The following is a 14,785-nucleotide window of genomic DNA, read 5'->3' on the forward strand; positions in this document are numbered from 1 at the left end:
CGCCTTCCCTCACTGCGCATGCGCCCAAGGAGCCGGCTCCTCCCCCTCACCACCCCCCCGCCATGCGGGGCGCGAGCGTGCGGGCTGAAGGAGTGGCCGCCGGCGGTCCGGATATGGGCGGAAGGCGGGCTCCGAGGCGCCTTTCCTTACTGCGCATGCGCCCAACGGGCAGGCTCCTCCCCCTCACCCCTTCCCATGCGGGGCGCGGGCCGAGGGAGCGGCCGCCATTGGTCCGGGCGCGCGCGGAAGGCGGGCACCGAGGCGGTGTCGAGGCGCCTTTCCTCACTGCGCATGCGCCCAACGGGCCGGCTCCTCCCCCTCACCCCCTCCCATGCGGGGCGCGTGCGCGCGGGCCGAAGGAGCGGCCGCCACCGGTCCGGACACGCGCGGAGGGACGAAGGCGGTGGCGAGGCGCCTTTCCTCACTGCGCATGCGCCCAAGCGTCCGGCTACTCCCTCCCCCCATGCGGGGCTCGTGCGCGCGGGCTGAGGGAGCGGCCGCCATTGGTCCGGGCGCGCGCGGAGGGCGGGCTCCGAGGCGCCTTTCCTCAATGCTCATGCGCCTAAGGGGCCGGCTCCTCCGCCCTCCCATGCGGGGCGCGTGCGCGCAGGCTGAGGGAGCGGCCGCCGGCGGCCCGGGTGCGCGCCGAGGGACGAAGGCGGTGTCGAGGCGCCTTTCCTAACTGCGCATGCGCCCGAGCGTCCGGCTCCCACCCCCCCCATGCGGGGCGCGTGCGCGCGGGCTGAGGGAGCGGCCGCCAGTACGGGCACGCGCGGAGGGGCGAAGGCGGGCTCCGAGGCGCCTTTCCTCACTGCGCATGCGCCAAACGAGCCGGCTCTTCCCCCCCACCATGTGGGGCGCGTGCGCGCGGGCTGAGGGAGCGGCCGCCAGTACGGGCACGCGCAGAAGTAGGGCTCCGAGGCGCCTTTCCTCACTGCGCATGCGCCCAAGAGTCCGGCTCCTCCCCCCCCCCCCCACGAGGGGCGCGTGCGCGCGGGCTGAGGGAGCGGCCCGGGCGCGCGCGGAGGGTCGAAGGCGGGCTCTGAGGCGACTTCTGACCAGCCCCTACGGTCATAAAAATAAAAATACTGCCAATTGTGGTATTTGTCAAGCACTTATTATGTGCCAAGCACCGTTCTAAACTCTGGGGGAGATACAGGGCGATCAGGTTGTCCCACATGAGGCTCACAGTCTTAATCCCCATTTTCCAGGCGGGGTAACTGAGGCACAGAGAAGTGACTTGCCCAAAATCACACTGCTGATAAGTGGCAGGGGCGGAATTCGAACCCATGACCTCTGACTCCCAAGCCCGCGCTCTTTCCACTGAGCCGCGATGCTTCATCCCTTCACCCGAGACCAGTGTGGCCATGCGGATGGGTGTTCCAACTGCCCAGAGAATAATAATAATAATAAAATAATAATAATAACGGTATTTAAGCACCTACTATATGCCGAGCACTGTTCTAAGCTCTGTGAAAGTCATCAGATTGTCCCACATGAGGCTCTCAGTCTTCATCTCCATTTTACAAATGAGGTCACTGAGGCACAGAGCAGCAAAGTGGCCCTGGAGTAGATACAACCTGCATATATGTTTGTACATATTTATTACTCTATTTATTTATTTATTTTACTTGTACATAGCTATTCTATTCATTTAATTTTGTTAGTATGTTTGGTTTTGTTCTCTGTCTCCCCCTTTTAGACTGTGAGCCCACTGATGGGTAGGGACTGTCTCTATATGTTGCCAATTTGTACTTACCAAGGGCTTAGTACAGTGCTCTGCACATAGTAAGCGCTCAATAAATACGATTGATGATGATACAAGCTAATCAGGGCAGACACAATCCACGTCCCACACGGGGCTGACACTCTTAATCTCCATTTTACAAATGAGGTAGCTGAGGCACAGAGAAGTGAAGTGGCTTGCCCGAGGTCACACAGCAGACAAGAGTCAGAGTCGGGATCAGAATCCACATCCTCTGACTTCAATCTCCATTCACTCTGAAGTCATTCATTCAATCGTATATATTGAGGGGACAATACAACATTAAACAGAAACATTCCCGGCCCACAAGGAGCTTGCACCTTTAGGTGAGGGAACTGAGGCTCAGAGAAGTTAAGTGGCTTGCCCCTGTCACACAGCTGACAAGTGGTGGAGCCGGGATTCGAACCCATGACCTCTGACTCCCAAACCCGCGCTCTTTTCACTGAGCCACACCGCTTCCCCAAGCACTTAGTACAGTGCTGTACACATAGTAAGCACTCAGTAAATCCAATCCTGTCTTATATCTGCGTAACCATCGTTCGGATTGTCAGGCCAAGTCCACCTCTTTTCACGGAGCCACACTGCTCCTCCAAGCACTTAGTACAGTGCTGTACACATAGTAAGCACCCAATAAGTCCAATCCTGCCTTATATCTGCGTAACCATCATTCGGATTGTCAGGCCAAGTTGCTGAGTGCCGTCCTTGGTATGTAGTATGCAATAAATAAACACTATTATCTACCTCAGCGCTGAGTGCAGTCCTCGGTACGTAGAATGCAATTAATAAATACTATTATCATCACTATTATCACATCCTTCCCATCATCTACACGAATCTTTGAGGATGCCAACCTTCAGGGGATAGTTCCGTTGACCGCCAGCTGCCCCCATCTGCACCCTTCTCAATCCCACCGCCGCCATCCTGGCCAGACCACACGTTTTGACCCCATTCTCCCCAGGCCCGGCGCCTGCTCCAAACCGGCCCTGACCGTAGGCACAGGACAGAGCCGGGCAGAGAGCACCCTTGCCGCCGTCCAGCCGAGCATCCCGGCTCCGTCAGCTGCTGCTGAGGCTGCGCTGCTGCCAAACATGGGGTTTCTGGTGCCAGGAGGGCGACCCCGACCTGGGAAACCCCAGAGAACTGGCAAGGCAGCAGGGCCTAGTGGAAAGAACTTGTTGCCCTCTAGTAGGACCCTGGTCCCACCTGAGGATCTGGGGGACACCGGTTGTGCGGCCCCGGTTGTGACCTACTGGAGTTCGTGGGGCCGGTTGGGGTGGCCATGAAGGAGCGGGCTGACTCTCCGCACCCGGAGAGACGGATCAGCCCCAAACTGACTCACGTGGGCTCCTGAATCATCCCGCTCACCTTGGCCCCACTCACCACCACTGACCTTCCCGCCTCCCGGCTCAGGTGTTCAGGGCTCGTCCCACCGCCCAGCCCCGAGTCAGGGCCCTGCGGTCACACCCCACCTGGGACCCTTATCCTGGCCCCCTTGGCTTCTACCCACTATCCCACTTGTACTTCTACCCACTTGCACTTCCCAAGCGCTTAGTACAGTGCTCTGCACACAGTAAGTGCTCAATAAATATGATTGAATGAATGAATGAGGTAAGGTGGGGGGGATGAGGAGGGGGCTCAGTGTGGGAAGGCCTCCTGGAGAAGGTGAGCTCTCAGTAGGGCTTTGAAGGGTCTTTGATATTCTCTGCGTCTTTTTTTTTGTTCTAATGGTATTAAGCGCTATGTGCTGGGCATCATACTAAGCGCTGGAAAGATACAAGCTAGTCCAGTTGGACGTAGTCCCTGTCCCACACGGGGCTCCCAATCTCCATTTTACACATGGAGTAACTGAGGCACGGAAGAGTTAGATGACTTGTCCAGGTAAGCGCTGGAAAGATACAAGCCAGTCCAGTTGGACGTAGTTCCTGTCCCACATGGGACTCCCAATCTCCATTTTACATATGGAGTAACTGAGGCACGGAAAAGATGGATGACTTGTCCGGGTAAGCGCTGGAAAGATACAAGCTAGTCCAGTTGGATGTAGTCCTTGTCCCACACGGGGCTCCCAGTGTGGGACAGGGACTATGTATATATGATTGTACATATTTATTACTCTATTTTACTTGTACATATCTATTCTATTGATTTTATTTTGTTAATATGTTTGGTTTGGTTCTCTGTCTCCCCCTTCTAGACTGTGAGACCACTGTTGGGTAGGGACTGTCTCTATATGTTGCCAACTTGTACTTCCCAAGCGCTTAGTACAGTGCTCTGCACACAGTAAGCGCTCAATAAATACGATTGATTGATTGATTATCCCTCAATCAATCAATTCGATTGATTGATCCCTCTCGGGAAACGGTTCCTTATTTACTCCCGGAGGCAGCACGACTAGGGGTTCTAATCCCGGTTCCTCTACTTGTCGGATGTATGAACTTGGGTAAGTCACTTCTCTTCTCTGTGCCCCGATGACCTCATCTGTTAAATTCATTCATTCAATCAATCGTACTTATTGAGTGCTTACTGTGTGCAGAGCACTGTACTAAGCGCTTGGGAAGTACAAGTCGGCAACCTATAGAGACGGTCCCTACCCAACAGTGGGCTCACAGTCTAGAAACGGGGATTGAGACTGTGAGCCCCGTGTGGGACATGGACTGTGGGTAGGGACCGTCTCTATACGTTGCCAACTTGTACTTCCCAATGCTTAGTACAGTGCTCTGCACACAGTAAGCGCTCAATAAATACGATAGAATGAATGAATGAACCTGATTTGCTTGTATCCACCCCAGTGCTTAGTACAGTGCCTGGCGCATAGTTAGTGCTAAGCAAATACCACAATTATTATTATTATCATCCTGGCTCTCTCACCCTTTTAGAATGTGAGCCCTGTTCAGGCCAGGGGCCGATTTGATTATCTTGGATCTCTCCCAGCGCTTAGCTACTGTAGTGAGCGCCTCACCATCAGGAAGGGGGCCGCTCCTCTCAGGAAGGGGCTCTGCGAGAGGACGGTGCTGTCTGCTTCAGAGGCATAAACCCCCAGATCATGCCTGGTCCATGGTGGGCCGGCCCGAAGACGTTCTACAGGAATGTGTGTGCGTGTGTGCGCTCCCCATCTGTGTTTGTGAGGCTTTGGGAGCCTCAGTGATGTACCCTACACACACACACACATGACACAAAACGCTTCCAGTTTCAGGGGCCGGCAAGTGCCAGCCGACCCCATCCTGAAGCGACGAGGTTCCCTCCCAGCTCCCGTTCAGGGGATCACCCGAGAACCAATAGGGAATGGGGTTGTTATAGCAACCGGCACACCAGCCGGCCTAACTTCCCAGTAATTAACATTATCCAAACATTATTCATCTTCCAACGTCTCTCTCGCCCTCGTTAGAAATAGCAGCGCTCGGCCTCCCCGGACTTCCCCACTCGCCGAAACCTTGTTGCCCGGGCCCTGTTGCGGTTGCTTTTTGGCTTGGAGTTTCTGTTTCTGACTCGCCTATGTAAACTATCCGTTGGGGGCCTAGTGCTTTCCATTTCCTGTCCCTCACTCTGATTCCCTTCCAATGTGAAGGGAATCTAACATGATGAGCTGGAAATATCCTGGAAGCGAGCGTACCTGGAAAGGATCTGGAAATGAGTCTCCCCCCTCCTCCATCCCCCCCACCTTACCTCCTTCCCTTCCCCACAGCACCTGTATATATGTTTGTACGTATTTATTATTCTATTTATCTATTTATTTTACTTGTACATATTTATTCTATTTATTTTATTCTGTTAATATGTTTTGTTTCATTCTCTGCCTCCCCCTTCTAGCCTGTGAGCCCACTGTTGGGTAGGGACCGTCTCTATATGTTGCCAGCTTGTACTTCCCAAGCGCTTAGTACAGTGCTCTGCACACAGTAAGCACTCAATAAATGCCATCATTATTATTATTATAATAAATACGATTGAATGAATGAATGAATGAGCTCTCCCAAGTACTTAGTAATAATAATAATAATAATTTTGGTATTTGTTAAGTGCTTACTATGTGCCAAGCACTGGGAGGATACAAGGTGATCAGGTTGTCCCATGTGGGGCTCACAATCAATCCCCATTTTACAGGTGAGGTAACTGAGGCACAGAGAAGTGAAGTGACTTGCCCAAAGTCACACAGCTGACAAGTGGCGGAGCTGGGATTTGAACCCATGACCTCTGACTCCAAAGCCCAGGCTCTTTCCACTGAACCATGCTGCACCAGTAAGTGTTCAATAAATACGATGGAATGAATGATTTTTTTCCATGGAGAAGACAGATTTATCCCCCTCTCTCTTGGAGTATGGTCCCCCAGATTTGATAAGAAAGAGCCAAGGGAGCGGGATCGGAGGCGGCATGGCCTAGGGGGAAGACCATGGGGTGGGGCTCAGGAAACCCAGGTTCTATCCCTGGCAAAGCCCCGCTGGGCCTCAGTTCCTCCATCCACAAAATGGGGTTAAGATACCTGCTCTCCAAACCTCTTAGACTGTGAACCCCATGTGGGCAGGAACTGGGTCTGGTCCGAATATCTTATCTCTATATCAGGGCTTGGAACTGAGAAAACACCCAATAAATTCCATCGTCATTCTCTGCCGCGGATTGTCCTCTACAACAAGAGGCCCCAGAACTGTGGAAGATTTGAGCCTGAGCATGGAGGGGAGGCCAGAGGGGTGGGTGATGGTGGGGGGCTGGTTGGGGAGGGGTGTGATGGGGGGCAAGGGGCCGGCTGGGAGGAGAAGATGAGGGAGTGGGAAGAAGGAATGGAGGAGGAGGAGACTATTGCTGCAATATTTTTGTTCTCCTACTTCTGTTCTTTGTCAATATTTTTTGTCTGACTCTCACATTAGACTAGAAGCCCCTTGAGGGACTGGAAATTGTATTTTGTTTCTGTTGTACTCTCCCTAACATTCAGTACAGTCCTCTGCATTCAGTAGGTTCTCAGTAAATTCCATTTATTGGTCGACTGATTGGAGCGGGTGTCTTTTTTCTGTTGAACTCCCTGAGTACTCATTCATTCATTCATTCAATCGTATTTATTGAGCGCTTACTGTGTGCAGAGCACTGTACTAAGCGCTTGGGAAGTACAAATCGGCAACGTATAGAGATGGTCCCTACCCAACAACGGGCTCACAGTCTACAAGGGGGAGATAGACAACAAAACAAAACATGTAGACAGGGGTCAAAACAGTGCCTGGCACATAGTAAGTGCTTAATACCCCCCCCCCCCAAAATTATTATTTCCCAATACTCAATAGAGAAGCAGCATGACTTAGTGGGATGAGCACGGGCTCGGGAGTCAGGGGTCGTGGGTTCTAATCCCGGCTCTGCCACTTATCAGATGTGTGACTCTGGGCAAGTCACTTAACTTCTCTGTGCCTCGGTTACCTCATCTGTAAGATAGGGATTAAGACGGTGAGCCCCACGTGGGACAACCTGATTACCTTGTATCTACCCCAGCGCTTACAACAGTGCTTGGCACATAGGAAGCGCTTAACAAATACCATCATTATTATGATTATTACAGTACCCTGCGTTCAGTATGTGCTCAGTAAATTCCACTGATTGGTAGAGAGTGCTGGAAGTTTCCCCGTTCGACAGAGAGCATCACCAGCTATTTTGGCCGGAAGACAGGCAGAGTCCCGATCACTTGAGAGAGGAGGAGAGCTGGGGTTTAGAACCCAGAACAAGGGATGGTGAGCAGTCCATCGGCTCTTCCTGAGCGTGAGAGTCAAGGAACTGGGGACCAGATGTTGCGCCTGGTGGGGAATGAAAAGTTAATTACTGCTTTCCTCTCCTTTAAAAGAAAAACATCACCCTCCCGCACCCAGCCCCGATATTTTCCATCCAAATGTCACATGGCGTTTGTGGGATCCGCAGGAGAGTTGACAACGGAGCAGCTCAGCGACAACCGTTACCTTGGAAACCCTCGCGAGCCATCCTAATGACAATTAGCAGGACTCAGACGAGGCTGTGTCGACATGTCGGCTCTACAAAGGAAGTCGGGGATCACGCACGGGGCAGGGAAATGACGGAATGGCGGCTTCTTCCTCTTCTTGGGTCCTTGGTGAAATTAAGGTCGGCTTAAGCCGCTCTGTCTAAGGAAGTGTTTCCCCCAGTGTGCCTCCCCCAGGCCTTGGAACATAACAAAATTTGCCTCCCCACTTCCCATTTCAATGGCCCAAGTTGGGTGGTCCCAAAACACCCTGGAACAAAACCCGACGGAGAAAGAAAATGGAGGAATTGTGAATTTTCTCCTCGTTTGTTCGATGGCAATTTTTGAGAGCCTACTGGTTGCAAGGCCCCTGCTGTATCCGTGGGAGGACTGGAGGAGAGGAGGCAGGGGCCATGATAATAATAATAATAATAATAATAATAGCGTTTGTTAAGCGCTTACTACGTGCCAAGCACTGTTCTAAGCGCTGGGGTAATTACAAGGTAGGGTGTCCCACATAGGGCTCACAGACTTATGTTGCCAATTTGTACTTCCCAAGCACTTAGTACAGTGCTCTGCACATAGTAAGCGCTCAATAAATTCACTCATTCAATCGTATTTATTGAGCGCTTACTTGTGTGCAGAGCACTGGACTAAGCGCTTGGGAAGTCCAAGTTGGCAACATCTAGAGACGGTCCCTACCCAACAGCGGGCTCACAGTCTAGAAGGGGGAGACAGATGACGAAACAATAAATACGATTGATGATGATGATGATGATCCCCATTCTACAGATGAGGGAACTGAGGCCCAGAGAAGTTAAAGTGACTTGCCCAAAGTCACACAGCTGGCAAGTGGCAGAAGCGGGATTAGAGAAGCGGCGTGGCTCAATGGAAAGAGCACGGGCTTGGGAGTCAGAGGTCATGGATTCAAATCCCGGCTCTGCCAAGTGTCAGCTGCGTGACCTTGGGCAAGTCACTTCTCTTCTCTGTGCCTCAGTTACCTCATCTGTAAAATGGGGATTAAGACTGTGAGCCCCACGTGGGACAACCTGATGACCTTGAATCTACCCCAGCGCTTAGAACAGTGCTTTGCATATAGTAAGCGCTTAACAAATGCCATTATTCTTATTATTATTCACCCATCATCATCATCAATCGTATTTATTGAGCGCTTACTATGTGCAGAGCACTGTACTAAGCGCTTGGGAAGTACAAATTGGCAACATATAGAGACAGTCCCTACCCGACAGTGGGCTCACAGTCTAAAAGACCTCCGACTCCCAAGCCTGGGCTCTTTCCACTTAGCCACGCTGCTTCTCCATAATAATAATTATAGTATTTGTTAAGTGCAGACTATGCGCCAGGCACTGTAATAAGCGCTGGGGTAGATACGAGCAAATTGGGGCCATGATCAGGTGCCACAACTCCCAGCACCTTGATCTCAGTCTCCTCCTGTTCTGCGGGACCTCTGGGGGGGATGGGGGACTGTGGCTAATTGGTTATCTTGTATCTAACCCAACACTTAGCACAGTGCTTGACACAGTGTAAACTCCCCCTTTTAGACTCCTCCTCTTTTAGACTGTGAGCCCACTGTTGGGTAGGGACTGTCTCTATATGTTGCCAATTTGTACTTCCCAAGCGCTTAGTACAGTGCTCTGCACACAGTAAGCGCTCAATAAATACGATTGATGATGATGATGGTGATGATTGCCCCTTCCTTCCTCTCCCCCTCCTCCCCCTCCCCATCCACCCTGCCTTACCTCCTTCCCCTCTCCACAGCACCTGTATATATGTATATATTTTTGTACATATTTATTACTCTATTTATTTATTTTATTTGTACATATTTACTCTATTTATTTTATTTTGTTAATATGTTTTGTTCTCTGTCTGCCCCTTCTAGACTGTGAGCCCGCTGCTGGGTAGGGAACGTCTCTCTATGTTGCCAACTTGGACTTCCCAAGCGCTTAGATGGCAGCGTGGCTCAGCGGAAAGAGCCCGGGTTTGGAGTCAGAGGTCACGGGTTCAAATCCCGGCTCCGCCTATTGTCAGCTGGGGGACTTTGGGCAAGTCAGTTCACTTCTCTGGGCCTCAGTGACCTCATCTGTAAAATGGGGATTAAGACTGTGAGCCCCCCGTGGAACGACCTGATCACCTTGTAACCTCCCCAGCGCTTAGAACAGTGCTTTGCACATGGTTAGTGCTTAATAAGTGCCATCATTATTATTAGTAGTACAGTGCTCTGCACACAGTAAGCGTTCAATAAATACGATTGAATGAATGAGTGAATGAAATAAACGAATAAATACCATCATTGTTGTGATCTGAGCCCAGAGGCGGAGTTGGATGGAAAAGAAATCCAAAGGGTAAGTCGGTGATGCCCCCCCATACCATTTTCTTCCCTCAAATTTCCTGGGATCACTACAGGAAAAAAGGGTGGGTTTGTGGCTCTTCCCGAACAACAAGCCTGCCATCATGAGCTCACCTCCTCCAGGAGGCCTTCCCAGACTGAGCCCCTTCCTTCCTCTCCCCCTCGTCCCCCTCCCCATCCCCCCCATCTTACCTCCTTCCCTTCCCCACAGCACCTGAATATATGTATATATGTTTGTACATATTTATTACTCCATTTATTTATTTTACTTGTACATAACTATTCTATTTATTTTATTTTGTTAGTATGTTTGGTTTTGTTCTCTGTCTCTCCCTTTTAGACTGTGAGCCCACTGTTGGGTAGGGACTGTCTCTAGATGTTGCCAATTTGTACTTCCCAAGCGCTTAGTACAGTGCTCTGCACATAGTAAACGCTCAATAAATACGATTGATGATGATGATGATGAATCCTCCTCCCTGCATAAAACAACCCGGCGACCGGCTATTTGCTTTCCGCTTCTCAGCCCTTGCCACTGGCCACTCTCTCCTGCTGGGGTTGCCTGAGCACCCTAAGGCCAGTCCTGGCCAAGGCTGTAGACTGTAAGCTCATTGTGGGCAGGGAGCATGTCTACCAACTATATTATATTGTGATTTATTGTATCTTATGATTTATTATTATTATTTATTATTATATATTCAATTCAATTCTATTAATTATATTATATATTATATTATATTATAATATTATATTATTATATTATATTGCATTACATTATTATATTATATTATATTATATTATATTATTATGATTTATTATTATATATTTGTGATTTATGTATCTTGTGATTTATTATATTGTGTACTTTCCCAAGCACTTAGTACAGTGCTCTGCACATAATAAGCATTCAATAAAAATGATTAATTGATTGATTGATTGAAACCAGCAAGTGGCGGGGAAGTAATGATAATAATAATAATAATGATGGCATTTGTTAAGCGCTTACTAGGTGCAAAGCAGTGTTCTAAGCGCTGGGGGGATATAACATGATCAGGTTGTCCCACGTGGGGCTCTCAGTCAATCCCCATTTTCCAGATGAGGTAACTGAGGCTCAGAGAAGTTAAGTGACTTGCCCAAGGTCACACAGCAGACATGTGGCAGAGCCGGGATTCGAACCCATGATCTCTGACTCCAAAGCCCGTGCTCTTTCCACTGAGCCACGCTGCTTCTCTGGTAGTAATTATGGTAATATGTATTACCATTATAGTAATTATGGTACTTGTTAAGCATTAACTGTGTGTCAAGCTCTATTGTAAGCCCTGGGATAGATACAAGTTAATCAGGTTGGACACAGTCCATATCCCACTCGGGGCTCACACTTACAATGAGAAGCAGCGTGGCTCAGTGGAAAGAGCACGGGCTTTGGAGTCGGAGATCAATCAATCAATCAATCGTATTTATTGAGTGCTTACTGTGTGCAGAGCACTGTACTAAGCACTAGGGAAGTACAAGTTGGCAACACATAGAGACAGTCCCTACCCAACAGTGGGATCACAGTCTAAAAGGGGGAGACAGAACATATATACATATATAAACATATATACATATAAACATATATACATATATACAGGTGCTGTGGGGAAGGTTCAAATCCCGGCTCCGCCAATTGTCAGCTGTGTGACTCTGGGCAAGTCACTTAACTTCTCTGTGCTTCAGTGACCTTATCTGTTAAATGGGGATTAGGACTGTGAGCCCTCTGTGGGACAACCTGATCACCTTGTAACCTCCCCAGCGCTTAGAACAGTGCTTGCACGTAGTAAGCGCTTAATAAATGTCGTCGTTATTATTATTATTATTATTGTGCCAGGTCACCCAGCAAGCCAGGAGCACAGCTGAGGCTAGTCCTGGGTTTCCTCTTGGGTATAAATGCCTGCAGAGGCTGGTTATGAGCCCCAGAAGTTCCCGAATGGCTGCCTCAAGGATGCTAGTGATGTTCCGGACCTTGTGAGCTGCGATTGTTTCCTGGTGGATCTGAGGTCCATCCTGATCCTAACATCCAGACCTCTCATTAGTACCGCAGCCTGGCCCCTTAGGACAGACGGACCAGCGAGCCAGTCCTGCTTCCCAACAGCGGGAATGGGGAAAGGCTGAGATGGGGCACCTCAGCTCTGCCTCTGGCAGCCCTGAGTGGGTCCAGCCGGGACGTGAGTGCGAAAGGAGCCTGGAAACCGAGGCCGGCTGTGCGCTCTCCGACTACTCTTGGCCTGGCTGTGCGCACTCGGACTGTCTACGCGTGTGCCGGGAACCCAGCCGAAACCCTCAGCATTTTGGTGGGTACCTCCAGGACCAGGAGATGGGAACATCACCTCTCCGTTTTCCATACACAACAGAGGCTCCAAGGTGGACCTTTGGTAAGACACCGCTCTTCCCGAAATGAGCCCACTGTTGGGTAGGGACTGTCTCTATATGTTGCCAATTTGGACTTCCCAAGCGCTTAGTACAGTGCTCCGCACATAGAAAGCGCTCAATAAATACGATTGATGATGATGATGATGTCGGATGACAAGGGGGCTCAGCGGAAGGAGATAATAATAATAATAATGATGATATTTGTTAAGCGCTTACTATGTGCAAAGCACTGTTCTAAGCGCTGGGGAGGTTGCAAGGTGATCAGGTGGTCCCACGGGGGGCTCGCAGTTTTAATCCCCATTTCCCCGATGGGGGAACTGAGGCCCAGAGAAGTGAAGTGACTTGCCCAAAGTCACACGGCTGACAGTTGGCGGAGCTGGGATTTGAACCCGTGACCTCTGACTCCAAAGCCCGCGCTCTTTCCACTGAGCCACACTGCTTCTCATGTAGATGCAGTGGGACCCATGGATAGTAATTATTCTGGCGTTTATTAAGTGCCTACTCTGTGCTAAGCAGTGAGGTAGAAAGGAGGTCATGGGGTTAGACACAGTTCCTGACCCACCAGGGACTGGCAGTCTAGCTTATCTCCGCTTTTCAGAAGAGGAAGGAGATGGAGAGAAAAAGACTCAGACTTCTGGGGGGGCGAAGTGTCGACTTGGCCAGTATCAATCATCATCATCATCAATCGTATTTATTGAGCGCTTACTGTGTGCAGAGCACTGTACTAAGCGCTTGGGAAGTCCAAGTTGGCAACATCTAGAGACAGTCCCTACCCAACAGTGGGCTCACAGTCTAAAAGGGGAACACAGAGAACAAAACCAAACAGACTCACAAAATAAAATAAATAGAATAGATATGTACAAGTAAAATAAATAAATAGAGTAACAAATATGTACAACCATATATACATATATACAGGTGCAGTGGGGAAGGGAAGGAGGTAAGATGGGGGGGATGGAGAGCGGGACGAGGGGGAGAGGAAGGAAGGGGCTCAGTCTGGGAAGGCCTCCTGGAGGAGGTGAGCTCTCAGTAGGGCCTTGATCAGTCAATCAATCAATCAACTGGTAAATCAATAAATGGTCTTTATTGACTGTTCACCATTTGCCGGAATTGTTTGGTTTTTACAACCCTATGATTAAATCCTTTTGGGCCATTCTTCTTGATGAAAATCAATTCGATTTTGTTGTAGCTTGTTCTTCTTGTAGCTTCTAGACTGTGAGCCCACTGTTGGGTAGGGACTGTACAGTGCTCTGCACACAGTAAGCGCTCTATAAATACGATTGATTGATTGATTGGTCAGGAATGTGTCTGTTTGTTGTTATATTGTACTCACCCAAGTGCCTAGTAATAATAATAATAATGATAGCATTTATTAAGCGCTTACTATGTGCAAAGCACTGTTCTAAGCGCTGGGGAGGTTACAAGGTGATGAGATTGTCCTAAGGGGGGCTCACAGTCTTCATCCCCATTTTACAGATAAGGGAACTGAGGCCCAGAGAAGTTAAGTAACTTGCCCAAAGTCACACAGCTGACAAGTGGTGGAGCCAGGATTTGAACCCATGACCTCTGACTCCAAAGCCTGGGCTCTTTCCACTGAGCCATGCTGCTTCTCAGTAGTACAGTGCGTTGCACGTAGTAAGCGCTCAAGAAATATGATTAAATGAATGAATGAATAACTTTTAACCTCAGAGAGGAATTGCAAATGTTTTGTTATCAAAACTCTAGACTATAAGCTCGTTCAGGGCAGGGAAAGCATCGGCGAATGCGCTTGTATTGTACTCTCCCAAGTGCTTAATAGAGTGCTCTGTACATTGTAAGTGCTCAATCAATCAATCAATCAATCGTATTTATTGAGCGCTTACTGTGTGCAGAGCACTGTACTAAGCGCTTGGGAAGTACAAGTTGGCAACATACAGAGACAGTCCCTACCCAACAGTGGGCTCACAGTCAATAAATTTGATTGATTGATCAAGATATTCATTTCACAATATATTTTGAAATAGAGGCCAAGAAGAAGGGCAGGCTCAACCTAGAACCTCTGCACACAAACAGCACATACTACGTGACCTATTACGTGGATATTTTACCGTAATATTCTTAAATTGCATGTCTATGAACATTCAGATTTTCTTTTTGATTTTGTCCTTTGCAGTGACAGAAAATGAATAAACAAAACTATAGACATTCAGAATCTCACTGTGAGCAGGGAACATGCCAATAGTCAGCTGTGTGACTTTGGGCAAGTCACTTAACTTCTCTGTGCCTCAGTTCCCTCAGCTGTAAAATGGGGTTTAAGACTGTTAGC

The sequence above is a fragment of the Tachyglossus aculeatus genome, chromosome 23 (assembly GCF_015852505.1).
Source record: "Tachyglossus aculeatus isolate mTacAcu1 chromosome 23, mTacAcu1.pri, whole genome shotgun sequence".
Classification (NCBI taxonomy): Eukaryota; Metazoa; Chordata; class Mammalia; order Monotremata; family Tachyglossidae; genus Tachyglossus; species Tachyglossus aculeatus.